This window comes from Crocodylus porosus, unplaced genomic scaffold (genome assembly GCF_001723895.1).
Source record: "Crocodylus porosus isolate Cpor-Errol unplaced genomic scaffold, CroPor_comp1, whole genome shotgun sequence".
Classification (NCBI taxonomy): Eukaryota; Metazoa; Chordata; order Crocodylia; family Crocodylidae; genus Crocodylus; species Crocodylus porosus.
This window is the reverse complement of record NW_017728951.1, coordinates 1,493,198-1,514,527: the sequence shown is the minus strand read 5'-3', so window position 1 is coordinate 1,514,527 and position 21,330 is coordinate 1,493,198. Positions and strand designations below refer to the sequence as shown.

Genomic DNA, 21,330 nt, shown 5'->3' with positions numbered 1-21,330 from the left:
AGAAGGGGTCAGCGATGATAGGAATCACCTGTAATGAGGCCTTAGGAGGATTTCTGAGGCTTACCCTTTGACACATGGCACACACCTTACAAAACTGGTCAGTCTCCTCATACATATGAGGCCAAAAACACCAGTGAAAGAGATGGACCTGTCTTCACCTTACCCAAATGTCCCTGCAAAAGATTCTTATGTGCCAACTGCACCAGGGGTACCCTAAATGGCCGGTGCACCATTATCTGGCTATCTCTTTGCCTTCCCCTCCACCCTGTTTGATCCTATACTAGACTCCCTTTCTAATCTCACACCAAGGTAGCTGATTGCAGAGATCAGAGTGGATTGCCTAGTGGTCCTAATATGCCAAATACATCTCAGCTATGGCTTGGAAGGCTTCTCCCTCTCTTTGGGTTTCTCTAAATTGGGTGCTGCTGGCCAAGCCCTCTAAGTGCAGGATGCTTTCTGCCTCCCTTTCTTTTTCTTCCCTAAGCAGCCTTACACTGCCCGCAGGTTGGGTTCAAATTGTATCTAGGATGTTGTATATTTCTGGCCAGCCCCTTCCCAGGACCATCAGGTAGGGCAAGTCTGGAGTGAGCCCTACTGGCATTTCTTTGCACTTTCACCCAGACCCTCTTCCAGGTATATGTCAAGGCCCTCCCATGCATGCAGATCATCCTTACTGCTATGCTGTTAAGGGACTGACCCCAAGGCACTACATCTGTCCACACCAAGGTCTGGGCATGTCTGGTGTCCACAACAGCTGTGAACATTTGCCCTGCCATCTTCACCGTGACTGTAGGTTTTTCCTCAGTATCTTCAACTTGTCATTTTTCCAAGGCTACTGTCCATCATTTCCACTTGTGACCTCTCTCATGTGGTGGTTTTATTCCCCTTCAGCTTCATCCTGAACTCACGGGGCCAGGAATATGTCTGTTGGACATTGGAGCAGTTTTGGGTGATGTGTCCCATCCTCCCACAGATGAGGCCTGGGGTTGGAGATCTCTGCAGTTCTTTCATCTCCTGCTGCCCTCTTTACTATAAATCTCGGAGGCTGTTGGTCCCTCCTGCCCTGAGGCCTTTATCTTATGGTAACTCCCTTTGCGCACTATCGAAATCTTCCACCAGTAGTAAAGCCTCTGCTGACATGTTCGGGAGGTAGCACTTAACCTATTTCTGGGTTTTTTATCTCTAGGTCAGACAAGAACTGGTCCAAAGGAATCTGGTCACATACCTCCTCTTTGGAGGTAACTGCAGGCTTTAACTATTTCTCCATGACATTGGCCAGGTTCTGTAATAGGACTCTTGGGGATTTGTCCTCCTTCTTCATCCAGGATATCTGCCGATACCTCTAGGGTGTGATGTCAGACCACTTTACAATTTCATCTTTAACTTTATCGTAATTCTGCGTGTTGATCCTGGACATCAAACAGTATGATGCCTGGGATTGGCCAATGAGGAAAACTCCTAAGTGTCCAGCCCATCTGGTCCTATCCAGTTTGGAAGTTACCACGGCCCACTCAAATGTCTTAAAAAACACCTCCAAGTCATCATCCCACATCATCTTAGGAGTCTTCAACTCCTCCCCTTTCAGCCCACCCTAACCACATCCAGAATGACACTGGATCTTGTGTTGGCTGAAGATACTGCTGGCTGTTATTGTTTAATGAATAAGGTTTATGAGTTAGGCTCCTTCATCTGGGATTTCTGAGTCCATCCTTAAATCAATTCCTTACAGGCTCCAAGGTCCCTCAATTAATAAGCACATTCAGAGTCTGTGATACATCAAGTCATTTCCTGTTCCTGGGCTAATTAATCTCAATCAGCCTATTAAGGGTCCATTAGACAATCAAATCGAAATCAGTTCATTCCAGATTCCTGGGTCACTCCAACTAAATCAGCCCACACAGGATCCATCAATTAATCAAAAAAAAAAGTATGAAATCAATTCCTTCCCAGTTCCTGGGTCAATCAAATTACCTCAGTTCTTTACGTGTTCATGGGTCAATTAACTGAAATTAATTCCTCCTTGATTCATGGATCAGTCAGCTCAAAATCAATTTTACTAGGATTCCTATCCTGCCTCAGCTCCTCAGGGTCAGGATTAATGCTTTCCTTCTTGCTGCCTTGCTGGCACATTGAGGGGAGCACAACCCCTACCAAATGAGGGGAAAAAGAAAAAAGGAAGAGAGCAAAAAGTCAGAGGCATTGCCCTTGACTCTCAGACCCACACATGTTGGTTGCTGTCCTGCTTTCCCTTGCTTCTGCCAGCTTCTGATTCCTGTATCCACTGCTTCAGTCTCTCCCTGGTGGTCCTTGAGTGGCTCCTTCGTATGGCGCATCCTGAGTTCTTTCAGTGGTCCTCAGACCACCTTGGCCAGTGACAGTGGGCTGGCTTGCTTCCCTTGAGGTTGTCTGTAGGACACTGTCAGCGGAGAGGACCTCTGGCATCCCTCTGCTCTGCTGGCTGCAGTTCTCTCCAGGCTGCCCCTCTCAGGGGCCACAAATACTTTTCTCGTGCTCCCTCCATGAATCTGAAGGAAGAACACTCTACAAAAATGTGGCGGCACACTCACCGCTCCAGCTAGGTTTCTCTCAGCACCTAAGGTGAGTGCTTCTTGTTCAAATTTCTCGGGGCTTTTGTCCTGCCCCTCTCTCTTTCCCTTACAGGTGCCTTCACACAGTCTACATCACTACCATTTTTTTTGCCCTGATCCTAGCTGCTGATTGGCAACGGGTTCCCTCTCTGTTTACCTTACTCTGATTTGTTTTTTTTGGTTGAACCCAATGCAAGTTTTCCCCATGATAATGGAAAACGCTGTTTTTTATGGTTTCTACGAAATCCGGGAAACTGTGATTTAGGTAGGTCCCTATTCATAGTGTAGGTCTCAGATCAAGCTGTATAACAGCAGTTGATTGCAACAATGTGTGCATCTACAATTCCAGTGTTGGATTCAGTGGAAGCTTTTTCAAAAGAAATAAAAATTCTGGAAGTACAAAAAGGTAATTTTTATATTAGAACACTGATCTTGATGGGAAGTACAGAAACACCCAAATATTCATAAACAGCAATATAAATTTAAAGAAGACTTAAGCTATAAGAGACTGATCTTATCTTAAATTATTGCATATAACCTGCCCCACATGCAGCGCCCCATTGACTTCAGTGGGAGTATTATACACCACAGGCTTCTGAGACAGTGGTTTTAAAGTAAGGAGCTTCATGCATGCAACAGCCTTCACACATTAGACAAGTCCATGACCTAGAAATTCCATCAGTGTAAAATGTTAAATTAGCCGTTAAATCTATTATTGCCTGACCAAGAGTCATGACTTCTTGGCCTAGATATGTTTTTCTAACAACAGATATGATGGCAGCAATTTCTTGTATCAAGAGATTAATTTGTTACATTTCCCCCAGTGCTTCTGAACAATGCAAAACCAGTGGGCTTGACTGTGTTTCCTAGCTAATTTTTCCTTTCAAATATTTCCCTATGATTCTTCTGCATATAATGAAACTTTAATTATCAAGGTAACTATTTTTAAATGAGCTAATGAAAATTCTACATCTGGTATAATTATGTCTGTCCTCCTTTAATTATCAGACATACTTCTGATTACAATGCAGTGCACATATTTTCCACAAAAAAAAAGGAAGTTCATTCATACAGTTCCTTATCTGGAACAAGAGACTGAGACTGACCTCAAGGTGATTTCACATGACTCACTAGAAAGAGAACACTCATATGACATCTGAAGCAAACAAATGGAATGAACTTCATACATTGGGGGAAAAAGCAAAGATGTAGATTAAGACATTACATTATTTTACACTTTCAAAATACCATGTGCCAAGTGCTAATGGCACATAATATAAAATCATCAAGGACATATTTCAGCAGGAAGGTGACAACATAATATTTGGTTATCATTAGCTCAGTAAAAACATTACAATTAGAGACATAAATCTGAAATTATAGATATTAGCTTTTGATTGTCAATATGTTTCCCATTGAATAAGGATATTATGGATTTAAATAGCTACACATACTTAGTTTTGTAAAGTTTAACTTTCAGAGGGCTTGTCTTCAATGAAGCATTTCTCTGAACCATAACTCCAGTTTTGCCCCTAACTCAACTCCTATGCAAGCATAAAATCTATTGGGCTAAGTACAGACAGGCAAAAGGCCAGAGTCTGAATTGATTCAGTCTTTGCAGGTTAATCTAAACTGTGTGGACTGAACCAAGAAGCAAGTGAACAGACATTCACTTTTGAGTCTGGAATTGCAGCCACATGCCTGTAGTGGCCCAAGCCAGAAGCTGTGGGGACACTAGAGCATGCCTCCCCGCTCAGCTGGGAGGGGTGAGGGAGGTTGCAGGGGAGGTGCAAAGCATCCTGGGATGCTGGGGGACTGTGAGTTAACTTGAATCTGAAAGGGATCAAGAACTGATTTAGCCTAAATCAGTTAAGTCTGATACTATATCCATCCAGGTTTATCTTAATATAGTTTCGGCCATTTTGGAAACTGTTTATGTGCATAGAATTTCTGTTGTGTTACAGATCAGATTTGAAACAGTTTCTGATCAGTCGTACCAGTTTATGTGTAATTTCTACCCCTAGCCTCGCAGACAATTCCTGTCCCCTTTGTACTACCTGACTAGCACAAAAAGCTTGATCTCAACTGAGAATCTGACCCTTTCAATTTTGATAACACACCCCTTCAGGAGGAAAGAGTTTGTTTTTTAAGTGTACTGTGGCCACATCTACATGAGACACTGACTGCACAGTCATTACTGCACAGTCATTTAGCATTTGTATAACAAACTAAATATTTGCGCAGTAACTGGAGTTACTGAGCAGTAGTCACTTCTCGGTGATGCTGACTGAAAAATTCCTTGTTACTACTGGACAGTAGCATCACATCAGCTTCATGCTACACAATGCTACTGTGCAGTTGTAATGAGCTACCATGCAGTCAGTGTCTCGTGTAGACACAACCTGTATGTGGTTGTCCCAAACCACTCTCCAGCATATTCAAACACTTGCTTTTGAATATTCTTGTTCTTCCCTACTTCCCAAGATGAATACCTGGGATTTTTCAGGCTGTTTCTCTCTTTATAACCAGGGTCCATTCCTACACCCTAACCTGAACACAACTCAATAACTTGCAACTGAATAAGAGCTTACCTTTTGGAAGAATGAGGACTGTTGATTTAAAGACTCCAAGCAATGAAACATTTTCCACATGTTTTAGTAATGTATTCTGGTAATGAATTTCCCTCCCTGGTAAAAAATAAGGCTTATATTCCGTTTGAACTAATAAATACAGGAATCGGTCTCTCACCCCAGGACTTGGTGAACTGTACCATCCCCTACACAATAACTTTGAAGATTTTTTAAAAAAACAAAACAAAATAAAACAAACTCCAACCAGCTCAGAACTGCCAGAGAATATCTTTAAAAAATTTAATCCTGATAGGAAAACAAAAATAAAAACAAAACCCCATAAAACCAACTGCCTGGTGTGAATTTTATAACTTACAATAATAAATTATTTTAAGTACAAGAAAACACACAATATTGTCTATAACAATCTGAGACTGTAATCTTATTGCCAGACCTTTAATAAATGTTACAAGAAAATAATTTCAGTCTGACCCCTTATAATTTTTTTGCCCGTACGGGAAAAAAAGTGCTTATAACCCTCCAACCAGAGGAATGATCATTGTGCTATAACATGGGCAAGGTTGTGTTGTATTATGTAGTCCAACTGCGTACTAGCCATAAAAATTATACATGCACCCACCAAAAATTTGTTTGATTTCAGTTTGTCTCATTAGGATAGAAGAGCATGGTTTTCTAAGATTGCCCTTTTAAGGAGGAGGAGATTTATTCCAACCATCATAGAGAAGCCTAAATTATTGTTTTGGATTCGCAACATCTTAATGCACATTTTTGTTACATTAATTTTCTTTGTTTTTTGTTTGTATGAGGAAATCTAGCACCATAGTGTAATAAATGAGTAAATGATGAAAGCTGCTCATACCCTGTAATCATAATAAATAAGTTTTATGAAATGTAATTGCACCAACTAAATACAAAATCATCTCAGTTTCAGGCTATCTAGAAATCTTTGTTCTCGGGCTTTTTGAAAATGTTAATGTGAGTGAATGGGAATATTCTTCATTTAGCCAGCTCTTAAGGGCATGGGGGTGATATTTGAATTCTGTCAACTACATGTATTGGGGTAATCTTTGCTTCTCACTCCACCTGAACAACTGCTAACCTCTGAGCTAGGTAAAGACATTCAAAAATCCTAAAGCAGAATCTAAGTTTTGTGGTTTTCTGTAAATGGTGTAGTTTAGATGGTAGCGACTAGACACACATTTGCCCTTTGGTTAGGGTGGGGGAGGAAATCCTAGCTCAGGTTCTGCCATTTTTAAACCAGTCTATGTGTGCTGAACTTCTGTTCTGTTAGGGGTATAAAACAGTTTCCAGTCACTTATACCAGTAAAAATGTAATGTCTGTACCTGGCCTTGGAGTCTTTCTAATGAAGTCTTTCAATTTACTGTGAGGGGAGTAGGATTGGGTGCCTGAAGAAAAAAAGAGGACATTTTTCCAGCACTTTAGTTACTGTTTTCATAATTTTAATTCCTATGGTTATTAAGAGGGGGCTTTGATGCTGCTGTAATTTATGTCACGGGCTAATTCAATCCCCAGCTACTGTATCACCGGTGAGGACAAGACTGTCCTTGTTGTCCCCACATCGATACAGTAAGAATCCACCTTTAAGATTTCCCTGAGACCACAGATACATAATACACATCAACTACTGAACCCCCACATCACTTATTTTTTTCTATTTTTCAATTCACAGGTTGTATCTCTGGAAGGAGAATAATACAGCATTTACTTGGGAACCAGTTGAAGCATAACATTACGTATCTTAAAATTAATTTCAGATTTATTATTCCAGTGTATCTAGATGAGGCTATTTTGTCTTCATTTATCCAAAATGCATTCCCTTTTTGCAGAAAGGAAACTTTTCAGTGGTTAAATATGGTCATTAGAAAAATTGTGTGCAATGCTGCCAGATTCACAGAGGCAGGGATCAGCTGGTAGTATTTTGCTCAAGACATGGCATATAAAAGATATAATAGAGTCCCAGAAACCCTGAATATTCAGCTGTTGCCAAATGGTTTGTATATATCTGCCTTCACTTTTATTCCATTAAAGGGATAAAGAGTTTAGAAATTACATTTACCATTCAGGAGAGAAGATACACATTCTCATCTTCCATTTATAGCTCATTCAAAAGGACCCTGGACAATGACAATGCCTTGTTTTCCCATCTACAGCTGACTGCCCATTTTCATATGAAACCAGAACTCTCCATTCTGCTACATACGTTAGTTTACCCACGTAAAGGAGAAAGACAGGAATCAATAACCCTTGTAATGTTAAAAAGGGAGTTCATTCTCTTCTTAGCAAATAGTTATCTTTCTTCCTGGATAGTTATTTTTAACTCTTTCTTCTAGAAGAAAGGGCATATTGTGGGTAGGACCCACAAATAAAACAGAAGTGTCTCTCTTCATGCCACTTCTCCTACAGTTTGTCAAAACATCTTTGGAGTTGTTTATGAATCCCTTCTGACTACAACTGGGGTCCGGAAAAGATTTGCTATTAAATGTACAATAAGGGCTTTTTTAATACATAAGAAAAAGGAAACCAGAAAGAGAATTGGTGGAAGCACTGGGTGACCAAAGCAAAAAAGGTGCACTCAAGAATGAAAGGGCTATAGCAGAGAAGCTAAATTAATTCCTTGCATCATTTTTATTGTAAGAGATATTGGTTATTTCACACACCAGAGCATTCCTTCCTAGTATGCTAGTCTGAAGTTGGAATGCACTGAAATGATAACACAAGAAGTTTTAGAAGAGACTGATACATTAAATACTAGTAAGTCATCAGGACTGGGTGGCATTCACCCAAGAATTCTGAAGGAAGTCAAAGATAAAGTTGCAGAACTGTTGGCAGTACAATAGTATGTGACCTGTTGTTACAAAGGGCCTCTCTGCCAGAGGACTGGAGAGCAGACAGCATAACACACTTTTAAAAAGGGCTCTTGAGGTGATTCTAGGAACTACAGATCAGTGAGTCTTAGTCCCATCCCTGGAAAATTGGTAGAGTCTATAAAAAAAAGGATAAAATCAGTAGTCACAAGGACAAATATGTCACTGGGAAAGAGTCAGCCTGGTTTTACATAAAGGGAAATCCTGCTTCACCAATCTACTGGAGTTCTTTGAGGAAGTTAACAAGTACATGCACAGGAGGGAATCTAGTTGACATAATATATTTGGATTTGGAGCTCCCTCATCAAAGACTTGAAAAAGAAAAACCCTAAGTTGCCATAAGATTGAAGGGAAGGTTTCTTTCATGGATTGAGAGCTAGTTAAAAAAAGAAAGCAAAGGGTAGGGCTAAATGGCCACTATTCAGGATTGAGAGGGTCAGCACTGGAGTCCTGCAAGGATCTGTGCTTGGCCTGGTTTGTTCAACATTTTCATCAATGACCTGGGAATGACGTGGGGGGTGCACAGTGAAATCTCCAAGTTTGCAGACAATACTAAATTATTGTGCTTAGTCAAATCCTAAGCTGATAGAGAGAACGTGCAAAAAGATCTCACCAAGCTAAGTGAGTAAGCAAAAACATAAGAGGTGTACTTCAAGTGAACAAGTCCAAAGTCATGCACGTGGGGAAAAATAACCTCAATTATGCATAAACAATACTGGGTTCTGAATTAGCTGTATGCCTCAGAAAATAAGTCCTTGAGTCATTGTAGATAGTTCTCTAAAAATGTGGGCTTTAATGTACAGGAACAACCAAAAAAGTGAATAAGATCTTGGGCATCATTAAGAAGGAAATTGAAACCCAAACAGAAAACACAACTGGGTTACTGTACAAATCCATGATGCACCTATATCTTGAATGCTGTGTGTAGTTCTGGTCTCTGCATTTCAGATGTGGCCCATGGAGCCTAACAATCTGACCCACAGGGCTCCCCACGGGTCAGGAATTTGGCAGGGGGGAGCAGTGCCAGTTCATATTGCCACCCCTCCCTGCTACTAGAATCCCAAGCCCATGCGGTGTGTCAGAGCTGGGCCACACCCCACCCCCTGCATGGCCAGATAGGTGCTGGGCTAAACCCCCTTCCCTCTGATTGGCCAGTGTGGGGAGGGAGCAGAGGGGCGGGGCCAGCCCTGCTCCACTGCAGCAGACAGGACAGCTCAGCCCAGGGCTGCAGAGCATGCTGGGATGCTGGGGGACTCTAGTTTAATTTAAACAAGGAAGGGTTCTGGGAGAGAAGTTCTGTAAACCTGTTTGACCTCAATCAGTTAAGTCTGATACTACATTCAACCAGGTTTATCTCAAACCAGTTTCAGCCATTTTGAAACCAGTTTACGTGGACTGAACTTATTTTGTGTTATAGGTTTAAACCAGTTTTTGCTTATTTAAACCAGTTTGTGGGTTACTTCTGTCCCTAGTCCTTATGTTCTTGCAAATGTTCTTATCTCAGCTAAGGATTTCTTCAAAGAAATAAGGATCATACAGAAGAAAAATAAGATTTAGTGAGAATGCTATTGTTATATGTAATCCTGATTGTCTGGAGAAGGTATGATTTTAAGAGAAGAGAATTCATTTAGTTTGAAATACATTTTATACTATTTGAGTATTTACTGAAGGTGTTACATTATGTAAAACATCTTCCAGATGATTAGCGCACTTAAAAAAAAGACTAAGCTTCTTAGCACTATATATGGTTTCTTTAACTGCACTATTTGCTCCTTCATTTGCAGGTCAGGATTTAAAAGAAACTCCATTTCAGTACATTCAGCATGAACCTATTAAGAAGATTGACAGACCATTGTTCTGAGCACTGGACTGTGAAATAAGTACACCAAAATTCAACATAGGCTGGGGTAAATTATGTGAACTCTTTATTAAGTTTTCCCATCTGCAAAATGAGGATAACACTTACACCAGAATGTTTGCAAAGTGCTTCCATCCTGTATTCTAAATGTCTCAAACACTTATGTGAGTTACCCCACTGACATCACGTGAGTAAAAGGACCATCTTCTATAATAAAGTAGTCTCAAAACACTGTGCATTACATCACCTTTATCACAAGAAATCAAAGATTTATGTTTAACTTGTTTGATTTTGATTTTGGGCCTGAAAGATTTAAGTAATTAATCTAGTTTCTTTCCCTATGCCAGGAAAGAGACTGCATCACTTTTCTTTGCTACCTCTGATGCATCACATAACACAACACAGCTAATTTCACTGATTTTGCCCTTGAAGCTCTCATGGCAGTTTTTCACTGTCAGAAGTTTTCATTTTCTGTTGTGTAGAAGGTAAATCCACCCCATTAAAAGTTTTGGTGACAATCAACAATGAAAAGATGTCCAAATGTCAAGTAAGCCGACGCCATGACTGATGCGTAGCTGGAATAACAATCTGGGAGTATGTTAACATGCAGATGAAGCTGTCTGACTTGCAGAGAGTTCTGTTGTGAAGACTGAAAAATTTGAGATGATAATGTCAGGAAAAATGCAAAGGTCCAGACTGTATGCGTGTGGCCCTAAGAGGAGAGCACTCAAGGAGCCTCCCATACCATGTATCCCTGCACAACTGCAAGCTGTACCACAGCTACACAGGATGGGCACTGCACTAAGCCAGCAACAGCTGCAGCATAGCCTTACCTTAAGACTGGGAAGAGTAGGGCCCCATACTCTGTGCTGGCCAAAAGAGATGGTAGGGAATGAAGAGAAACATAACAGCATCTAATTAGTGGGGTATTGACAGCATTCTGCCTTCACGTCCAGGAGCTCCATTTCCTGCTGTGGCAGGGAAGCTCTACATTGACCTCAAGTATGGACCAGTGCCAGAGAGATCTAGGAAGTCAAGCAAAAAGACTGCCATCCAGCAATGAGAGCACTGCAGTGTACATTCCCTTAGCTCCCTTAGTGTTATTCTAATGTCTGGAAATCAAAAGGGAGGAACAAAGCGGGTGGGTTTAATTTTCCTTTTCTGCAGACAAAAGCAAAGCCTTTAAAAGCTGAGCAGCTGGCCTGGCTCTAAGACTATTGTTCACAAAATGAGCTCACTTTTTCTGATAGCTGCTGATTGATGCAAGGCCATCATGCAGACTTTCAAGCACCAGCTTATAACAATGTTTGCTTTACAAACATGAAACAGAAGCCGTAATACTGGGAGTGGGATAAGTCTGAAAGAGCTGCATTTCACGGCTCACTGTTGTATACAAACCCAGCCCTGGAAGCTATCTGTGGGTTTCTAGTTCTGTCCAGTGAGCCAGCAGGACTCACAGGCCTAAGGAGGACCCAAATGTCACTTGTGCTCGAAACCAGCCCAGAGTAAGAGTTTGGTGTAGAGGCCTAATGGTATCCCAGAGTTCTGTGTGGGTGGAAAGACTTTGCCACTATACAGGGGATGGAGGAGCAATAGCAGAATGTCAAATAATGACCTTGTCATTCCTAGTGTTACTTCTGCCCAAGATTATGCTGCTCCCTGCACAATGGTGAAACATAGGATAGCACCAGATGCTGCACTGCTGACAGCAACTATTTTTGTGCCCATATCACACCCCACAAAAGGCAATGCCTTGAGCTGCTGCCACTGGTTGCCTCCCTCAGTTATGCTACTGACTGAGCTACTGAAACAGAAAAAAGTATGATTTCCAGTTCCCATTACAATTGTGACATGAGTTGGAATATGAAAGAAATGTTGGTGTCCAGGTGCAGATTCAGTTTTCCTTCATAGAATCATAGAAAGTTAGCGTCAGGGTTGGAAGGGACCGCAGGAGGTCATCTAGTCCAACCCCCTGCTCAAAGCAGGACCAATTAGATCATCCCAGCCAAAGCTTTGTCTAGCCAGGTCTTAAAAACCTCCAAGGATGGAGTTTCTACCACATCTCTAGGTAACCTGTTCCTAGTGTTTTATTACCCTCCTAGTAAGAAAATTCTTTCAATATCTAACCTAAACGTCCCTTGCTGCAACCTGAGACCGCTGCTCCTTGTTCTGTCATGTGTCACTATTGAGAACAGTCTAGCTCCTCTTTTGAACCTCCCTTCAAGTAGTTGAAGGCTGCTATTAAATTCCCCCTCAGTCTTCTCTTCTCTAAACGAAGTAAGTCCAGTTCCTTCAATCTTTCCTTGTAAGTCATGTCCCCCAGCCTCCTCACCATTTTTGTTGCCCTCCATTGAATCTCTCCAATTTGTCTACATCCTTTCTGTATTGGGGGGCCCAAAACTGAACACAGTACTCCAGATGTGGCCTCACCAGTGCTGAATAGAGGGCAATAATAACTTCCCTTCCTCTATTAGCAACACACCTACCAATGCAGCCCAGTATGCCATTAACCTTCTTTGCAGCAAGGGTCACACTGCTGGCTCGTATTCAGCTTATTGTCCACTGTAACCCCCAGGTCCTTTTCTGCACAGCTGTTGCCCAGCCAGTCAGCCCCCAGCCTGTACTGGTGCATGGGATTGTTCTGACCTAAGTGCAACTTTGTACTTGTCCTTCTTGAACCTCATAAAATTCCTTTTGGCCCAATTCTCCAATTTGTCTAAGTCACTCTGAATCCTAGCCCTACCCTCCAGCGTATGTGTACCACTCCCTCCAGGTTGAGGTTATCGGCAAACTTGCTGAGGGTGTACTCTATGCCATCTTCCAGGTTGTTGATGAAGACATTGAACAAAACCGGCCACAGGACCAACCCCTGGAGCAATCTCCTTGATACCAGCTGACAACTAAACCTCGAGCCATTGATTACTACTCTCTGAGCCCGATACTCCAGCCTGTTTTCTATCCACTTTACAGTCCATCCATCCAACACATACTTCCTTAGCTTGCCTGCAAGACTATTGCGGGAGACTGTATCAAAAGCCTTGCTAAAATCAAAGTACACCACATCCACCAGTCTCCCCACAAAGCCAATCATCTCATCATAGAAGACAATCAGGTTGATCAAGCATGACTTGCCCTTGGTGAATCCATGCTGACTCTTCCTAATTACCTTCTCCTCGAAGTCCTTGGAAATGGATTCCTTGAGGATTTGCTCCATGATTTTTCCAGGGACTGAGGTTTGTAGTTCCCTGGATCCTCTTTTTTCCCTTTCTTAAATATGGGCATTATATTTTCCTTTTTTCCAGTCACCCAGGACCTCTGCTGATTGCCTTGAGTTTTCAAAGATGATAGCCAATGGCTCTGCAATCACACCAGCCAATTCCCTCAGCAACCTCGGGTGCAGCCCATCCAGCCCCATGGACTTTTACATATCCAGGTTTTCTAAGTAGTCCCTAACCTGTTCTTTCACCTTGAGGACTGCTCACCTCCTCCCCAAACTGTGCAATAGTCTGGGAGCTGACCTTGCCTGTGAAGACCGAGGCAAAAAAGACATTCAGCACTTCAGCCTTTTCTGCATCCTGTCACAAGGTTGCCTCCCTTTCCCTGTTGCTCCTCTTGCTACCCCCTTACTTGTAAAAACCTTTCTTACTACCCTTCATATCCCTTGCTAGCTGCAACTCCAATTGCGCTTTGGCCTTCCTGATTTCATTCCTGCATACCCAAGCAATGCTAGTATATTCTTACCTAGTTATTTGTCCAACTTTACACTACTTATAAGTTTCCTTTTTGTGATTTAGTTTTCTGAAGAGTTCCCTACTAAGCCAAGCTGGTCTTCTGCCATACTTGCTAGTCTTCCTGCACATTGGGATAGTTTGTTCCTGCACTCTCAGCAAGGCTCCTTTGAAGTACAGCCAGCTCTCCTGGACTCTTCTCCCTCTCAAACTGGCTTCCCAGGGAATTCTGCCCATGAGTTCCCTGAGTGAGTTTAAGTCTGCTTTTCTGAAGTCCAGGGTCTTACTCTGCTGCTCTCCATCCTTCCATTCCAAAGGATCCTGAACTCAATCATCTCATGGTCACTGCTGCCCAAGTTGCCATCTACTACTAACTACATTCCCCACCAATTCTTTCCTTTTTGTGAGCAGCAGGTCAGGAAGAACATGACCCCTAGTTGGCTGCTCCAGCACTTACACCAGGAAGTTGTCCCTAGTACTTTCTAAAAACTTCCTGGATTGCCTGTGCACTGCTGCATTGCCCTCCCAGCAGATGGCAGGGTGATTGAAGTCTCCCAGGAGAACGAGGGCTGGTGATTGGGAAACATCTCCTAGCTGTTCGAAGAAAGCCACATCCACCACTTCCTCCTGGTCTGGTGGTCTGTATCAGACCCCCACCAGGACATCACCCTTGTTGCTTTCCTCTCTGACCCTGACTCAGAGACTCTCAATAGACCTATCTCCAACTTCCAACTCCAGCCCTGGAACATGCTCCTCCCTCTCTGCTGCTAGGGTTGCATATCTGTTCTCCAGATGAATGACTGCAGGTGGAGGTGAAGATCTCTGCTTGCTGCCAGAAGTCACAAGCCTCCAGCTTCCACCCTCTTGGGTGTCCGTGTCCTCTCTCTTCTCTAGCATGGTGTCTAGCACTTCTTCCTCCACAGTCCCAGAGATCTCCTCCAGCACTGAACTGATGAATGCCTCATGGCAGAGGATGCTTCAGAGACTTGCCACCCTTTCCTGTAGCTCTCTTGCCTGTTCCCTGAGAGACACGACCAGGAGGCACCACTAGCACCGCAGGCATTCCCTGACTTGGCTGTCACTGGAAGGAACCTGCAAGCTGCAGTCCCCACAGTGCCAAACCTGGGCCTGGGGTAAGCATCGATGGTGAGTGGTCCTGCCTGGACAGAAGCCTCACAGGTGCCCCCCACTGACAATTTCATAGAACTTGGTGTAAGGAGCATCAGGAGTCCCCAAAAGAAATTCTTCCTTGCCTTCTTCTCTGTGCTCATACCATAAACTTTGTTGTTGTTGTTCTGATTAACTTGGGATATTTTTATCTTGACACAGGGGAGGGAAGGAGTGAAACAGGACACATCAAATGAGAGAAAGACATAGGAGTCCTGCTGATGTGACAGGCATCGGTGGAGAAGCCCTGCTGACATTGCTAAGATCCCTTCAAGCTGGAGCAGCTGTGGCAACAGAAGAGGAGGCCTCTCCTTCCCCATCAGAAGGGAGGGAGGAATGGGTCCAAGCTCTGGTGGGGAGCAGGAGCCAGCAACAGGTCACAGCTCCTGCTTCCACACCCAACCAGCCAGCCAACAGTGCCTGCAATGGGAAGTACTGGTGCTCCCTGCTAGAGACAGACTGCGAGGAAGATAAGCCATGGGTCTGAACCTCTGTGGCACTTGTTATGCTCTTATGTTCTAAAAGCAAATATTTTGGATTTCAGGCATCTGTTCATAAGACAGATCAAATATTTGAGATTAATTGTTTGATCTCTGCTGTATAAAGAAATCTTTCTTTTGCTTCTAGAAATATCAGATGTCATTCCAAGTAATAGAACTCATGGGCCTAAGCTTCCTTCAAATATTACTGACACATCTGATGTAGATTCCCATAATTGTGTTCAAGAGATCTTCCTTCTGTTTCTGAAATCTGAATAGAGGTTTTCTGTTTTTGAACCTTTTAATGACTTCTGCCATCTGTATACATAGGAGAGGTTTTATTGACTTCATCAAGTTTCAGTGTTTAAACTTAGATTTAACTTATTTTGTTTTTAGAGCAGAGGTCAATAGCTAGCACTGGTAATCATTTTACCTTTGACATTACACACTTCAGGACTGCATGTTAAAATGAACCAAAGCCAAATTCTGCCCTAGCTTGGAGGAATGTCAGTTCCAGTAAATTTGCTGTTAGGCAAAGGAAAATCATTTCTCTTGGATTCTGATGGCACAATACACATAGTAGGCTCCAAGATATGGAAAACCTCCACAGAGTAGCATGGCTCTCAGGGCACTGTCTATTCCCTGGAGCTGGCAACTACTGCCAAATATGGGGGATACTGGCTATGCAAAGAAATGGCTAGGATGCCTCTGCAGTGCATTGATTTCAGTGACAGAGTTCAAAGAGACCCCAATGGTTCTGTATTTACTTGAATCTAAGACAAGTCCTCCCCACCCCCACAATCGTCATAAGGGGAAACCCCCCTTGTCTTAGATTAATGTACAAAGGAGGGAAGGCAGCTCTTGTGGCTCTGACTCTGGCCCTGAGCCCAGGTTATGATGAGTGTCAGACCCACAGCAGCCTCCTGCCCTGACTTTGCTTGTCTTCTACAGCTTCTGCCCCACCCTTCCCCCTTTCCAGGTGCAACTGTGAGTACAGCTCATCTCAGGCCCAAGCTGCATTCCTTTCCAGGCATGGAACATATACAAATTAGGCCTGTGTTAATATTCACTTTGGATTCAAATTTGGCCAGTTTGGGGGACAGTGATTTCATTTGATGATTTGAATCGTTGCCCTGAATCAGTTCAGCCAAATCTGATTTGGAGATTTGGCTGCCGCTGAATCGGTCAAATCTCTGAATTGAACTGGCCCCATCCCCCATCCACTCTCCCAGCCCCGTCAATGGCTGCCCTGCCTGGCCCCAGTGTCCTGACACTTAAAAAAAAGTCCCGCACTCACCAGCTCCTGCCAGGCCAGGGGGGCTATCCCCGCTGCCACCCACTGCGTCCCACTACCCTGCGCGGCATGGGGGAGCTCTGCCATGACTCCCCAGAATCCCTGATGAGCGCTGCAGCAACCAGTGAATGCAGGGCATTTTTTTTTTTTTAAAGTGCCAGGACTCGGGGGCCAGGCAGGGCAACCATTGATGAGGCTGGGAGAGCAGGCAGGGGCAGGGGATGCTCAGGGGGGCTGGGAGACCAGGCAGAGGATGGGGCCTGGTGGCGGTCCCCACCATGGTCCCCTTCCCCCTTCTCAGGCCCCGCCCCCTCCCCTCCAGCCCCTACTTACCAGCATGGAGTCCGGGTCCAGCTCCCTATGGTGGCAAGCAGGGACTTTCTGAATCTCCTCTGAATCTTTTCCAAATGGATTTCCAAATTGATTTCGGATCAATTCAGACCTTTTTACTGGTCTCCTGATTTGATTGGGATTCAGAGATTTGGCTGCGAAATCAGGCTGAATCTCCTTTGAATTGAATCAGCAACCGAAGCTTCGACAGCCCTAATAGAAATTCTGTCCCCTGCCTGGCCAACCAACAGTGTTGCTACTTCTGTATGGCCAGCAGGGGCTGCTCTTGCATGTGCTGTGCTCCAGAAGGAAACAGAGCCTGAGCAGAATCTGACAGTAAAGGCAGGAGCTGGGGGAGGGAGGGGAAGGGAAGGAGAGACACTGGGGAACAGAGGGAAGGGGTAGAGATTGTAGGGAGTGGGAGGGAGGGCAGAGACTGTAGGGAGCTGGGGGTGGGAGGGTGCAGGAAAGCAAGGGGAGGTAGTGTGGGGATGATGACAAGGGGTCACCTGAGCCCCCTAGCTATTGTTTTCCCTGCTATAATAGTATGTGTGTGGGAGGGAGGAGGTAATTTAAAACAGCCCTCCAATAATTAGATTAGACCGGAAATATTATAACAAATGTATTATTTTTCCATATACAGAATCTAATTATTGGGGGGGCTGTTTTAGATTTCAGTAAACATGGGACTTCAAATAGTATTTCACACACCCTCTCCAGGTGGACCCTCCATGCTAACATTCCTTTCTTTACATGTGCTTTCATTATGATATGTAGCTGTAATTGTGGTTGGGGCATCAATTTCCATCCATTAAAATTGAATCAAACTCAGTGATCTTAGTAGAGGCATAACTAGCAGTTGAGAAAAACCCAGCTAGAAGAAGAGGCAAATGCTATCAGTGTTACAAGCCCTGGGGATTCAAAATCTCCAACTGCTGCTGGTACAGAGCTGTCTGTCTAGTCCTGGTTGTTGTTGTTGCTGCTACAGCAGTTTCTGTTCAGTCCCTGCACCTGGCTGCTGCATCTATAGCCACGGTATAGTGCTGCTGCTTCCACAGCCTCATGGACTTCCCAGGGAGCTGCCATTCTGGTGCCCTCTCCAAGCAGACATCCATTCTGGTGTTCTGCTCACCCACACTTAGTTATGCCACCAGATCTTAGGTCAGATTTACACTGATGAAGGCAAAAGCTGCATTTGTCCTTTAACCTTTGATCAAATGGGAAGTCAAAGGCATCTCTGTTGTTTCATGATTTCTGAATAAACAGATTAACAACCAACAGTACACTATTAAACTGGTATAACAGCAAAAAATAGACCTTTTACAGTATGGATAGCACCCCCACCCTTCCCCCACCCTCCATAACAGAGAGCCTGGGGCATCCTGCTCCTTTAAGATAAAAGCAACCCAGCCAGAGAGCACAGCAAGCTAGGCAGGGTGCAGCAGGTGCCAGTTGACAGGACAACAGGGAAAATAAATGAGGCAATTAGCAGGCATCTGTAGGCAGCTTGCTGACTGGAAGTGGGCAGGGCCTTGGGAGCATATAAGGCTGAGGCTTGGGCTAGCAGGCTAGTCTACCTCTGCCAGCAGCAGGGTTAGGAGCTTCTGCCCAGGAGGGCTACCCAGAGATGCTAGACTGACTGCTTTGCTGCCTGTAGGAACAGTGAGGCTCGGGGAGCTCACAAGGAGCCCAGGCTGGGAGGTATGCCAGCACAGGGGATGAAGGAAGGTTTGCCCTCTTAAAGGGGCAGAGGGCTGCTTCCACTGTTGCTGTTTATGTTAAAGCCCAGGGACTTATGTTTATGTTACAATTACACCAGGGTTTGGTTTGGGACCATTAGGGCAGTATATGAAGATCCCATCAGTGCCCAAGGGACATGCAACTGCCTTGAGACCTGCCCAGGGCAGGCTGAAGGCTTGAGTGACTATTGAGCCCAGAGATGTACAAAGTGTAAGGCTACAGAGCTAGACAGGGGCCAGGGGCATAGTGTATGAGAAAGGCACAGCCACACAGGGGCTTGGGGCCTGGCAGATAGGAGCCATAGGCCTGGTGACAAGAAGGGATGAACCAGAGCTAGTGCCTCAAAGCCAGGTCCAACACAGTAGGCCCAGGTTAGAAGGCCAAGCCAGAGTAAAGAGGTGGAGGCTGGGGAGACTGAAGAGAACAATGATATTGTAACACCTGTAAGGCTTGGGGTGTGGTGTAGGGGAGGATTGGAGCCATGCAATTATCGCCTAAGGCTTTATGGCTGTGCCATTGCAGGGCACCTAGTGAGGGGGCCTAGGAACCCCAGTGGGGATCTAGTTGCACTGGGGCCATGCAAGACCCATGGCAAGCCTCCTTATTACTATTATTATAATTACTAGCCAGTTGCCAGTCAGGAGTGATGGGGGGTGGTGGGCAGGGATGGAGCACTGTCACCCACCACCATGCACTGTCACCATCTCCCAGGAGCACAGGGGCAGAGGGGTGCTTGCCCTGCCATCCACTCCATTCCCCTTGGCCAGCACCCTATGCCACCACTGCCTCCAGGGAGCAGGGCCAAGGTGGGGTGGAGGGCAGGGGGCAAGCTCCACCTGCTCCACTGCCATGACCTCTAGGGAACAGGGTTGAGGGGGAGGGGGTGAAGCCAGCACTGCTGGCCTTGCCCTCCATGCTCCACCCCCAACATGGAGGTGCTCCACTCCACTGCACTATCACCACTGCCTTCTGTCTGGAACGCTCTTGGAGCTCTCTGATTGGTGGTTTCAGTCAGCATTGTGATTGGCTACTGAGACAACCAATCAGAGTGTGAATAAAGCATTATGGACAGACAAACAGACAGACTAAGTCTTTTATTGTATTAGAATTATTATATTTTTATCAAGGCATGGCAGATGAGAAGGAAAGGCACCCTAGGGGCACAGCAGGGCATAGTTGTGCTACACCCCCAATCACTATGTCTGAGTACCCCACAGTTCAGCATTAACTAATTAGGTCAGAGCCCAGGATCTGATGTGGGACCTGGATCAGGCATGGCTGGGGCAGGAGAGATGAATCCTCAGAATGGCTAAAGCTGAGGAAAATAGGAGGAGTGACATGGCCATGGATTCTTCTGCCCCAGCCAATAGATGCTCCATGCACTCCTACTGCACAGCATCCCTACATCTCCTGCTCACTACTCCATACTGTGGACCCCTATTGGCTCACTCTCTTGTAAAGCTAGGTCTTCATGACAGCCTAGCTTTTCATGGGTTGGATTTTCCCTGGAATTAATTCTAGTTTTGGTCAATATCACAGTTTCTTCTCCCTCTGCATTAATTTTGACTTTGAAATAGCTGTAAATTTATTTTCCTATCAGGTTAATGAACCCTATATATTACCCTAGTAGTAGTGAATAAATGCTGATTCAATTTACCTAAAAGCCCTTACTGTATGTTGTTTATATTTATGCCTTCTTCAAAATTTTCCTCTGGACTAAGAGACCTCTGAACTTACTTCCCATTTATAAGCATATGTCATAGATTCAATGCAAGTCCAGACCAATCCCTGCCTTTGAAATGTACACTGATACTTTCAACAACTTTACATTTCTATAGGCAGCACAGGTAGTGAAGCACATAGTTAAAGTTATTTGATACTTTCCACTATAAAACTTTATTTTCAATTGTTCTTAATGTTGCCATTTTTTAACTAATTTGAGATAAAATGTTATATAGCAAATGTCTACCCCAGGGAGAATGTTTTGGTAAAAAAGAAACAAGTATCTCACTCATTTCTTGCAGCTTACTAAATCACACCAGGAAGTCTTATGATAATGGCTTAACTGCTCAGTAAACATGATAGACATTAAATTAAATTATTATTTTTTAAATTGCTTTCAAATTGCATTCTAATTTTCACTAAGCTTTTTAAAAATACTTTCTATGTGTTATCCCTTCCTAGACAATTGTCACATGGCTTCAAATAGATTTTTTTCCCCAGCAGGTGCATTCTACAGACACAATGAAACTGTCCAACTATATGGAGAAAAGCTAGCTTTGAAAGGGAATGAGCTTTTAATGAGCAGAAGCCAATGGAATTGAAATGGTGACACCAGCTCCTACATGAACTAAGGACCATCTTGTACCACATCCTTTCCCTTAAAAGTGAAAAACAAGGTGCATTTATTCATCTCTCCCCACTGTCTTATAAAAACATCCAAGCAGGTACAGTTTTAAAACCAAACAAAAAAATATTATACCACACATTCTACTGTGGAAAAAAAGAGAGAGAGAATACTCATGGTGAATGAGTGGATGTTACTCACATGATTTAATGCATTCCTTGATGGTGTGTTGATACTATGGTGATGGGTGCTATAAAATCCTGGATAGAACAATATTTACATTATTATTGTATTTCTATTTAAGCCTGGATTTTGGATGATA

At 43.8% G+C, this 21,330-nt stretch overlaps 1 protein-coding gene across 3 annotated transcripts in view; it reads right to left on the bottom strand.

Moving 5' to 3' along the window:
- The window catches only part of STK32C (serine/threonine kinase 32C), a 274,747-nt gene that overhangs the window by 32,879 nt on the left and 220,538 nt on the right, over window positions 1-21,330 (bottom strand). Inside the window, exon 1 of one of the 3 annotated variants that reach the window (XM_019556030.1) lies at window positions 6,524-6,546. The exons of the other annotated variants lie outside the window; for them this stretch is intronic. The gene's annotated coding sequence lies outside the window, so the exon portion shown is untranslated. Of the gene's footprint in view, window positions 1-6,523; window positions 6,547-21,330 lie in introns of those variants that run through there. 3 annotated transcript variants of the gene reach the window in all.